Source organism: Mchenga conophoros, linkage group LG3, assembly GCF_057382185.1.
Source record: "Mchenga conophoros isolate Kocher_MC1m ecotype Shallow Benthic linkage group LG3, M_conophoros_male_GT1.1, whole genome shotgun sequence".
In the NCBI taxonomy this organism is placed as follows: domain Eukaryota; kingdom Metazoa; phylum Chordata; class Actinopteri; order Cichliformes; family Cichlidae; genus Mchenga; species Mchenga conophoros.
Window position 1 is genome coordinate 18,727,259 of NC_140528.1, and position 12,132 is coordinate 18,739,390.

At 41.1% G+C, this 12,132-nt stretch overlaps 1 protein-coding gene and 1 pseudogene across 1 annotated transcript in view; one reads left to right on the forward strand and one right to left on the reverse strand.

The window, feature by feature from the left end:
- LOC146577543 (NACHT, LRR and PYD domains-containing protein 12-like) overlaps nt 1–12,132 on the reverse strand; it is an 82,702-nt gene that overhangs the window by 32,544 nt on the left and 38,026 nt on the right. The gene's annotated exons all lie outside the window — the stretch shown is intronic.
- Nucleotides 1,688–6,417, forward strand: LOC146577545 (mitogen-activated protein kinase kinase kinase kinase 2-like; annotated as a pseudogene).

The following is a 12,132-nucleotide window of genomic DNA, read 5'->3' on the forward strand; positions in this document are numbered from 1 at the left end:
AGTAATAACAAAAAAGTGCAAGTCATTAATCGCATCACCCTGAAAAACCCGAGTAAGGAGTGCAGCTCCTGATGAAAGGAGGAGCACTGAAAACCAGGAAATGATGTTTCTGGAACAGTCTGATGACTGAAGCTGGATGTTTGAAGTCTCAGTGAACTGCTTGTCTTTTCTCCACAGCTCCTCCCTCAGCGATGTATATGGCTATATGTTATGAACAATGTGCTGATGTCCGTATCAGGTAACAAACAGCGTGACACAAACGGAGAACATTGTGTCCACTCGATAATATGCTGCTCTAAAAAGGCTCCATCCTGCAGGGAAGTCGTCCCAGCTTTACTCGCACAGCCTGCCAGCTCTGTTTGAACAGAAAGGACATCTGCACAAGAAACACAGCAGCCTGTCACTCAGCACCAACCGCCTCACTGAGCGGATCAGTCTCAGGTACGACACGCCATCACAGATGCAGGGAAACAGGAGCTGTAGGTGCAGCAGTGTTAATAATGTCATGTATGATGCTACCACTTGATTTTGAGGAAGGAGGATACTGTAAACCCAATTTTGTCTGCTTGTTCTGACCTGGATATTCTCTGTTGGCCACAGAAAGTTTACCATATCTGTAAAGATTCCTGACACTAAAGGTTGTAGGAGGTGCAGTGTAGGTAAGCAATGCCGAGTTACTCTGGTCAGTCTGTTTGTTCACGGAGAACAACTGCAGACACTTAGTCCTGCTCTCTCTGTTTCAGCAAGAAACCCATACACAGATAGTACATATATGTGCGGGGCTGTCCCATCTGGCCTGGTTTTACTCTTGTGGTATGAGCCTCTTCAAAAGTTCATGCATCTAAAGGTTTGTACAGATATGTCGAACTTGCCACCTGAATAAATGTCTTCCTTTCTAACTCTAACCCTATTTCCACAATGCAAACCAGTCATTAGACCTGAATTACATAAAAGTAGACAGACAGCATATCAAAATCTGAAGCTGAAGAATGTAATTGATTTTTTTTAATAACATATGCATACTTTTTATTCAAGCCCAACAAGATTTTAGAGACTAAATAAAAGAAACGTTGTATAAACGCCGTCCAAAAACACCAACAGCACCTTCTCTGGGTCCAAGCTCGTGTAACTGAATGGTTACCATGTGTTTTCTGTGCTACAGGAACAGTGTTATCAGCACACAGTTCAACGCCAGCATGCACCATTAGATCACATAGCACAGATAATTGACAGTTTTTTTGTGAATGTCTCGCACATTTCATAACGATAATGTATGTACTGTGAGAACAGAGCTCTGTGTTAAGCCTGTCTGCAGTCCTAACACAGTGCTGCTTGGAGAAACACGCCTGTGCCACAACATTATGGAAAAGTGGCATCAGTCCAAAGACGTGCAGTTAGGGGATGGATGGATGGATGGATGGATGGATGGAAGGATGGATCGACGGGTGGATGGATGGATGGATGGACGGGTGGATGGATGGATGGACGGCTGGATGGATGGATGGATGGATGGATGGATGGAGGGATGGGTGGGTGGGTGGATGGATGGATGGACGGATGGGTGGACGGGTGGATGGATGGATGGATGGATGGATGGATGGGTGGGTGGATGTTTGGACGAACAGATGGACGGGTGGATGGATGGATGGATGGATGGATGGATGGATGGGTGGGTGGATGGATGGATGGATGGATGGGTGGATGGCATCGGTTTATCTTTAATCTCAAGATTTAATAATCATACAAGAATTCTGTTGTGCTGTTTTTGACGGTTGTATGAACAGGTTCAGCTCAGGTTTAACAAGCATCACTTAACCATCCATGAGAATTTATTTAGTTTTTTTTGTTTTCCTTGGTGACTGTTTCACAGCAACTCGCCATCAGACTCCCAGATTCTCTTCTCAGCTGTGTGTTGGAGTGAGAGACTGTAGTAATGATAAACCACCAACCGGCCAACAGCTCAGGTTTGATATTATAGAGCTGAACGGCGCTCCTGTTCCAGTGCCAGGTAGGACCGTTTCTGCGTGTCTCTGCTGACTTCCTGAAGCTTCAAGCTTCAACTTGTTGCAACAAGCTTCCTTCTTTCCGTGCATCAGGAGATAGTGGAGCACTCAGAGTCGTGCAGGTAACCCAGCTGGACCGAGACACTGTTCTCATCACCTTGGAAAGTAAGTCCCCTCGCATATTGTGAATCCTTCAAATGTCTTTCATGCTCATTCTCAATCTGTGTACTGTTTGGACAGGAACTGTAAAGATCGTGAACCTGCAAGGACTTCCATCCAGACAGCTGCCTGCAGAAATAGTCTTTGACTTCCCCATTGAAACACTAGGTAGAAATGATGATGTGACAAACAAAGTGAATGAGAGCTGATGTGTGTCCTGAAAGCTGAGTGACACCTCCTGTTCTGTCAGTCTGCTTGCAGGATAGTGTGCTGGCGTTCTGGAAGCATGGCCTCAAAGGGAGGAGATTCAGATGAGGTGATGAACTAGTAAATTCATCCAACGTTGGCTGAGCTCGTATCATGTGCTTATCATATTAGTTCTAAGTCATTACACATGTGAATTTTCACTTTATGTGCAGGTAACACAAGAAATTACAGATGAGAGTCGTGTGTTCAGAGTTCTGGGAACAAACAGGTATGTTAACTGTATGCTGACAAGAGCTATCAATCACTGTGAGAAACTAGTAATCCTAGTACATCAGAAGTAATCAGGATAGTATTTTTCTTGATACTATTGTTAATAGACCTGGAAGTGATTTTCAGAGTAGCATGTGGAAGTAGCATGAATACTGCTAGCATTAATGGTAGCATTAAAGCAGGAGTCACACTAGAGTGTTTGTTCTGTTGGTTACTCAGATCCAAGGATTTAGGAAATGCAGCCTATGTGTTTGCATGCAGCCCTCCAAAGAAAAACAGCCATTAAAGTTACCAACTACCGTCTACCTGACACTTTGTACAGAAAACTACTTTCCTTAGTGCTAATTTTCTTTATGCTAGTACCAAATCACAACAATAGTCACTTCAAGACACTGTATATTTTAAGGTAAAGGCCCTGCAATTATGGTGCACAAAGGTGAAAAACTCCCTTTTAGCAGGTGAAAACCTGAACCAGGCTGGGGGAGGGGCAGGCATCTGCTGCGATTGGTTGGGGGGGTGAGAGGAGGAAGACGGGACAAAGACAATCTGGGGAAGAGAGCCAGAGAATATTCTCAACTAATGATTGAATGCAGAGAGGTGTTTAAACAGATAGTGAGTGAAAAGGGCGACTGAAGAAGAAACACTTGGTGCATCACGGGAACCCGCCAGCAGCCTAGACTTAGGCTAACTAAGGGAGGATTCAGGGAAGAAAGGAAAGTTTGAAGCCTAATGTTAAAAGTAGAGAGGGTGTCTGTCTCCCAAACCCAAACTGGAAGCTGGTTCCACAGAAGTGGTGGCTGTAGTTCAGGTGGGGGAGCAGGTCACCTACTCCCCGTCTACATGCCAGATATCCTGCATGAAAGTTGCTCTTCGGTGCATCCGTCAGAGTATGAATGGGTGTGAACGGGTGAATGAGGCAAGCTTTGAGTGCTCAGAGTAGAAAACCACTATATAAGAACCGGTCCATTTACCATTTACCAAGAGGGGCCTGGAAACCGAAGGGTCTGGCTCCCATTTTACTTTTAAATACTTGGAACGAAGTGCTCTAATGGGGTGATATGGTACTATAAGGTCATTAAGATAAGACAGGGGCTGATTATTCAAAACCTTTTATGTGAGGATTTTGAATCTTTTATTCTGGATAAAACAGGGAGCCAATAAATGTTCTGTTTCTAGTCCCTGTCAGGACTCTCGCTGCAGCATGTTGCTCAGAGCAGTCTGGAATTGATTTTTGACTAAATAATTAAAACTAATAATAATATATTACTATATTATATTACTAACAAATCCAGGACACCCCTGTTGATCCAGCAGCTCTTAATGAAGTTTGTAATAAGAATCGTGGTGAGTTCATTAGAAATATTTCACTTTTCTTTTTTAAATCAGTCATTACTGGAATCATCTGAAGTGCAAAAACAGTGGGATTATATATGAGAAGGACGGACTCAAAGACTGTCGTGTATCACATATGTATTACATAGATGTCCAAAATCAATGCATCATTAATGAAACTGAAACAAAAGTACTGAATTTCATGTGGAAGACCAAACCTCAGCATTCAGGAAAGTCTTATACAGGAGCAAAGATAATGGACGTTACCCGGAGTTTTCCACTGTGAAACCAGGAATAACAGCTTAAAAATGTTTCTGTGATCTAAATCATTGTCAGCCTGGCAGGCAAATAGCGTGGACACCAAAGTTTGTGAACGTGATAACCTGAGAACAAAGACATGTAGGATTTTAAATCGGTGCCATAGGTGTGTCTACTGGGAGGCTGAGGCTTAGCGCTGGTGGCTGCCAGTACTAAGTATTATTATACAACCCTTATTTAGTTGATCTTATCTTCTTTCCTTGTGTTTCAGTTAGTTTTTACTCAAACTGGGTGTAGAAGGAATCCCTGCAAAGGTTTCTTTTTCTTCTGTGTTATGTTTTATGTATTTCTCAGCTCTTTGCTTCCTTTACTTTAAACTTGTTTGTATGCTGGTGTGTAAATGTTCACACTTATCATAAAGTTTAAAAAAGTAGTAGGCGTGGTGATGAGCAGGAACAGGAGTAAAACTCCAGTAAGTGTACCAGTACTGTACCAGTGTGTAGCATTAAAGTCAAACTACAGTGGTTGTAGTATCAGTAGAGTAGTGTTAGTACTAGAGGTGGGAGGAGTAGAAGCAGGTGGAGGCACTGGCTTTAGGTTAGTACTGCCTTTCTCTGGTTCTCCTTTACAACTCATCTCCTTCTCATTTGCTGACAATGTGCAGAGCCATCATCCTTCAGAGCACACCGACTGATGACCCGTCAGCACTGAGCAGCCTGTACATCCTGACAGGACACGAAAGCAGCTACTGAGAGAGGACACGGGGCTCATTCGACGGTGTTACCAAAGAAAAGCACAGCCTGTCTGTAACTGTGGGGTGGAAACGATGCTCTGTTTCACTGAGGCTGTGCCAGGAAACGGTTCAATGCTGGGAATGACAAATGTTAGGAAGGTATCCTGCTGACTGTCCAGCCTTCACCTGTACACAAGACACCTGTCAAGGTCCTCGCTGGGGTTATAGTTGATAAAGCTTTCTAGCTTTTCTTGTCTATTCAGCTTACCTGCTTAAATCAGACCTTTCTGTTAAAGCTAATGCAGACTCCACTGATCCGCCCGCTCAGTGTGGACGGGAGAATAACCTGAACATGGCCTCTGGGACATCATCGTACTGATGTTATGAAGCGCTCAGTCAGGTTTTCTTCTTGATCAGACTGAGGGGCAGACTGAGTGTGTTTTGGTGCCTCAACATTCAGTCATATTCTGTAAAGCCATTTTCTGTCTGCATGCTGCACATAAACTCTTTGGACCAGAGTGCTGTGACACCTACACCTTACACCTGCAGGAGCTGCTCGGCCATAGAAAGCTGCTCTGTGAAGTGCACGGCTTTTTTGCCAGTGTTGATTTTATGGGTTTAATGTAATAACTAATTTTTCACATCATCGTCTGAGTCGTAATCCCAACGAGGAAACCTGGAATGTAAAACTTGATGGACGCTCCAGCTGAAGAGTGAAGTGTCAGACTTTTAATGGATCTTTCAAGCATTAGCGTACTTACAATGGCAGAAACAGTGCCACGTCTAAAGCATAGGAGCCATCTTCATCTCATTCTTCCCATTTCATGCAAGTTTCTTCTCATCCTCAGATGGACAGAATTTGGTTTGCTGACTTCATTCAGTCACACCATACTAGAGCATAAAAAGTGGAAATAAACTGGTCAGTAAGAAAGTGTGATGCTTGAAAGTATAGCGTAAGGACAGCAGCAGCACTGCATTTACAGCTGATATGATGACTTCAGCATCTTTAAAGAACTGTGAAGGAATTATCAGTGCTAACACAACCTTAAGCACGTGATGTGACCGTATACACTGCTTACACTTTCAGTATCCTTACTTAAAGAGAACATCTCAGAAAAAAGTACAGTTAGCAAGAAGCTTTGAGAACAAGGCAGTGTTATTGTATGCTAACCACCGTGGTGGTGTAGCTTGTCCTGATAAAAAGTGAATGTGGTCACATTATACTTGTTAACTAAAATGAAAAAATAAAATAATTCCACTACATGGGTAAAGATATTTATGATATTTATGGAAAGGATACTATAAAAGTAACACTGGCCTTTCCATGAGAGAAACTTGAAGTACAGTATGCATGTTGAGATTAATGTTTGTTTAATATGTTTTTGCTACTATGTGAAGATGTGATGTTATTAACAACACAGAATAGACAGAAATAAAGATTTTCATACTCTTGGAGTTTTATGAAGAGTTTGTTGGGTTGTTCTTCTTTGAATGTGTGGATCGATGCTTCTGCGATTTATATCTTAATCCTTCAATTTGTAAAAAACATTTTGAATTCCGTTTGAGAAGATAAATGAAGGTTCTTGCGTTCAAGTGGAGGCTCTAGCAGACTGAGAAAGTAACTGCATAACTGGTCAAAGGAGCTTGTAAAGAAAAGCGTCTGGACTTCTTTAAGTTACTTGAAGACGTTTCACCTCTCATCCGAGAAGCTTCTTCAGTTCTAAGGTCAAATGGTGGAGAGTCCCAGATAACTGCATAACTGTGTTATTCCTGCACCCATAGCAGCAAGTAAGTGAAGGCAGTGATGAGGGCTGATGAGTTCTCAGATCACTCAGTCAGTCTCTGAGCGTCACCTTTATTGTGATCGCGCACTTTAAGCTTTCATGCCTGTATTTTTGCACAATTGTGATAATACTGTATTGAAAGAAATCTGTGCACAGACGAACATGGGGTGGCTTTGCTCAGGTAGTAGAGGAAGGTGCTTCAATCCCCGTCTGCATGCCAAATATCCCTGGGCAAGATACCAACCCAGAGTTGCTCTCCGAATGTGTGTGAACATTACACAGAAAGTGCTTACAGAGAAAAGTGCTTGCGTACACCTGAATGAGGCAAGTTCTTTAAAGTGCTTTGAGTACTATATAAGAACCAGTCCATTTACATCGCCAAAGCACTCAATACTCTCTTTACGAAGTTCTCTGTAGTTTGTTTCTCCAGCACCATATTTGACCGCAGTCAAGTGAGCCCTCACTTACGACGACACAGTCAAGCCAGCCGCACCTAAAATGTTGTTGCACTATTCTTATGCATATTACGGTACGGGTGCCGACTGGCTTAGAAATGCAGTCTTTTGTGTCCTGACCAGAGATGGGCAGTAACGCGTTACTTGTAATCCGATTACTTTTTTCAAGTAACAAGTAAAGTAAGGGATTACTATTGCAAAAACGATAATTAGATTACCGTTACTTTCCCGTAGGAACGCTGCGTTACTAAAACAGTGATTTTTTTGCGAGAATGTCTCATGACAGTGACGTAAGCAAGTGCAACGTCCGTGACAACAGCTGTGTGCAGATCAACAATGGATAATATATCGAGTGCGGGAGAGAATATGAGCGTGCAGCGTTTAAAGGGTGGAAGTACTGACCTTACTTTGAGTTTGATTCCATAAAAAGTGACAAAAACATTAGTGTCCGTTGTGCGTGGGAAGAAAACTTCTTTTTACGGCGAAAAAACCCCCTAAACTTCCAAGCAAGCACCGAGTGCGCTACGACGTAATGGGAAAGTCACAGAGAAACTCGCGGATTCTTCAACTGACCGCGGCACACCTGCACCAGGGTAAACCTCCGCCTACCCTACTCCTGCTTTACAGGTGAAAATAGAGCCAAAGGACCGCTAGTCTTTGATTTTATTTATTTTCTGCTGTGTTTTACTTACATCTATTTGAAAGAGTGAGTGTAAACACAAAAAATATTTTATTTTATGTGCTGGAATGGGCAGAAAATAAGTTTAAATATTAAACAAATTTCTTCCAGTCAGAGAATGTTGCATATAATTCAATTTTTGCTTGATGCATAAAGTTAAAAGATTAAAACTAATTAAACAAGTTTTAAAAAGAGAGACTTTTCCATTTGATTACATTTTATATGATGAATTATGCAGAAAAAGTAGAATTGGGCTGAAAGATCTATCGCTTTATCACCTATTCAGGTTGTAAATCGTGTTTTTTAAAAGTAACTAAGTAATTAATTACTTTTGAAAATAAGTAATCAGTAAAGTAACAGGATTACTTTTGGGGGGAAGTAATCAGTAATTAGTTACTGATTACTTTTTTCAAGTAACTTGACCAACTCTGGTCCTGACACTATTGTACTTCACAATCCACTCCCAGTTTTGGTTCATCTCCACTTTTCCACTTTTTCCACTCCACCCTGTGATCCACAGCCCAAATTACTGTACGATTCAGAGAAAATTAACAGTAAAATTTACCCAATTTACTGTACTGTACTCTATATTTTCTCATATTTGAGCTCAGATTACAGGAAAACTGTAAGAGGTGACACTGATATCTCACTAGATTCTGACTCTGGGTGACCCCCACACACCCAAGATTACTGTACGGTTTCTGAGATTGCTTTGTTAACCCTCTCAAGGCAGGCATTGCAGATATGCAACAGTTAAAAGCTAACAACCTGATCACCCCACATACATATTTCATGAGTTTTTTACTCAGAAGTACCACTGCAGGTATTCTTTTGTGCATTAGCAACAAAAACTTAATTTGAGCCTGAGAGGGTTAAGCATGAGTATGACAAAGGCTAAGAAAATATACTGCCTACAATAATATCAAATTTAAACAACAAATTACAAAATTGCCACACCTGCTGTTATTGCCAGGTGTTCGATAGAGCATTATTTAGTCATAAAAAATACATATCACTGAAATATCATCAGTAAAAGAAACACTCTGTCATGGTCCTGGGTCAGTGACCCAGTGCTTTTAGTTATCATTTTCTAGTTTATTATGATGATGATGATTATTATTATTGTTTGAGTTCTATGTGTGATATTCGGTCTGCCTTTGAGTCTGTGTCTCTGTCTGTCTATGGTGTCACCCCATCTGTTTGTGAAGCTGTCTGTTTAGATCTGTGTCTTGTTTGGTTCCCCGTGTCTGAGTTTCCTGTTTTATTGTGAAGGTCTCTGTCTGATGTGAGTATGTTCAGTTTACATTTCCCCTGTCCCATCAGCTCTGATTTCTCCCAGCTGTGTTGCCCTCCTGTCTCTCATCCCCTGATTACTGGTGTGTGTGTATTTAAGCCCTGTGTGTTCTCCTGCATGTTGCCGGTTCGTCTGTATTACTCAGTGTATCCACCGTGCCTTCTCCTTGCTTTTCATCGTCATTCTCCTCTGCTCGTTTTCAATCAGGATTGTGCTCTGTAGTTTAGTTGTTTCCCAGTTTAGTTTAGTTCGAGCCCCGTTTGCTGTTTGTCCACATTCTTTTTGTGTTCAATAAATCACCTTCACTTCTCCACGACTGCCTGTGATTGGATCCTCATTTATTCCGCACGGCTCGCCTCGGCAGCCGTGACACACTCACTATGTAAGACATGTTAGCAAATTCAGTTAATAAATAATGTATCAAATCTATACAGATGTTTGAAGGTATATTGCAAAGCATGTTTGTTTCTTATGGCTTACAAATGTGTTTGCCTTTAACATAATTTACATTTCATTTATACAGTTTCACAGACGAAACAAAATAGGTTTCCTGAACTGTTCTTCGTGGCCTAATTTTGAATCCTTCTGAGGGGGATGCATTATCCATGAAGGTGGGCAATTTGTTCGTCGATCTCTGACCCTCGCTGACTCTGACGCCTCCTAATTCTGCTTCCAGCCTCGCTGATTAATTTGTTGTCACTGATGCTGTCACCAGTTGTACACAACATCTGTTTGTCCACCAGTCTAATCTGTAATTCAGGTGAACCCAGAATTACCTGCATCTTTGTAATGTTTCAGAAAATATACACTATATGTTGATGGGCTTTGTCCCACTTTTCTTTCCTTTATAAGTAAGAATCTCTGTGGTTTTAATGACAATTCATATACAGATTGTGGAGGACATTTTATTCAACACTCAAAAAAGTTCCTCACCAGCAGACTGTAGTACAATTTCAGCCCACAGTTAATAAACCCATCCAATGCAGCGTTATCAGAGAAATTATCCAAGTGTTATGTTTGTATGTACTGGTAATCTATTTATCATTTATCATGATTCCTGCTCTGATGATTACTTTCTTCTCCTTCTGTAATTTTAACAGATAAAGGATGTTGAACATTAAGCTCCAAACAGGATGAATGAGGAAGACCACAGAGGAGAATCGTGGATGTAGTGAAAGAATATATGCAGATGGTTTTTTCATGGTGGAGGAGCAACTTCTGATACCATCTTAAAGAAAAAACACATAAAATTGAAGAGTAAAAATAATGACAACAATATGTCTAAATTTTTTATTAATTCTTTAGAGCAAATGCAGTCTTGTCATGGTCAGAGTTGCCCACTCATATTTAACTAATTCAAATACAATTACTGCATTTAAATGCTTATGTTCTAATAAAAGGCATCGTTTAATACTTCTGCCATGACAACCCAAATAAATCAATGAGAGGGAAACGGGAAGATTAGTCATCAGGCAAGGTTTACTGTTCATTTACCATGCCTTGATAACAGTAAGCTTAACAAAAGAAAAATGTTGGCGACGAGAACCGGTGTGCTGTCAAAACATCCTACCGTAGCGTAAATTTATAGTCTTGTCTATCAATCCGTGCTAACTTATCAGAATATGCTACCTTACGTGGTTAATGGCTCCGTTGTATAGGTAGGGTGTTCAGATGACCCAATCACACTATTAAAACATGCTTCCTGCTGGGATTTATATAGGTAGCGTGTTCAGATGACCCAATCACACTATTAAAACATGCTTCCTGCTGGGATTTATATAGGTAGCGTGTTCAGATGACCCAATCACACTATTAAAACATGCTTCCTGCTGGGATTTATATAGGTAGGGTGTTCAGATGACCCAATCACACTATTAAAACATGCTTCCTGCTGGGATTTATATAGGTAGCATGTTCAGATGGCCCAATCACACTATTAAAACATGCTTCCTGCTGGGATTTATATAGGTAGCATGTTCAGATGGCCCAATCACACTATTAAAACATGCTTCCTGCTGGGATTTATATAGGTAGCATGTTCAGATGACCCAATCACACTATTAAAACATGCTTCCTGCTGGGATTTATATAGGTAGGGTGTTCAGATGACCCAATCACACTATTAAAACATGCTTCCTGCTGGGATTTATATAGGTAGCATGTTCAGATGGCCCAATCACACTATTAAAACATGCTTCCTGCTGGGATTTATATAGGTAGCATGTTCAGATGACCCAATCACACTATTAAAACATGCTTCCTGCTGGGATTTATATAGGTAGGGTGTTCAGATGACCCAATCACACTATTAAAACATGCTTCCTGCTGGGATTTATATAGGTAGCATGTTCAGATGGCCAAATCACACTATTAAAACATGCTTCCTGCTGGGATTTATATAGGTAGGGTGTTCAGATGACCCAATCACACTATTAAAACATGCTTCCTGCTGGGATTTATATAGGTAGCATGTTCAGATGGCCCAATCACACTATTAAAACATGCTTCCTGCTGGGATTTATATAGGTAGGGTGTTCAGATGACCCAATCACACTATTAAAACATGCTTCCTGCTGGGATTTATATAGGTAGCGTGTTCAGATGACCCAATCACACTATTAAAACATGCTTCCTGCTGGGATTTATATAGGTAGGGTGTTCAGATGACCCAATCACACTATTAAAACATGCTTCCTGCTGGGATTTATATAGGTAGCATGTTCAGATGGCCAAATCACACTATTAAAACATGCTTCCTGCTGGGATTTATATAGGTAGCATGTTCAGATGGCCAAATCACACTATTAAAACATGCTTCCTGCTGGGATTTATATAGGTAGCATGTTCAGATGGCCAAATCACACTATTAAAACATGCTTCCTGCTGGGATTTATATAGGTAGCATGTTCAGATGGCCAAATCACACTATACATAACATAAGTGGTGGCTCGTCCGGGA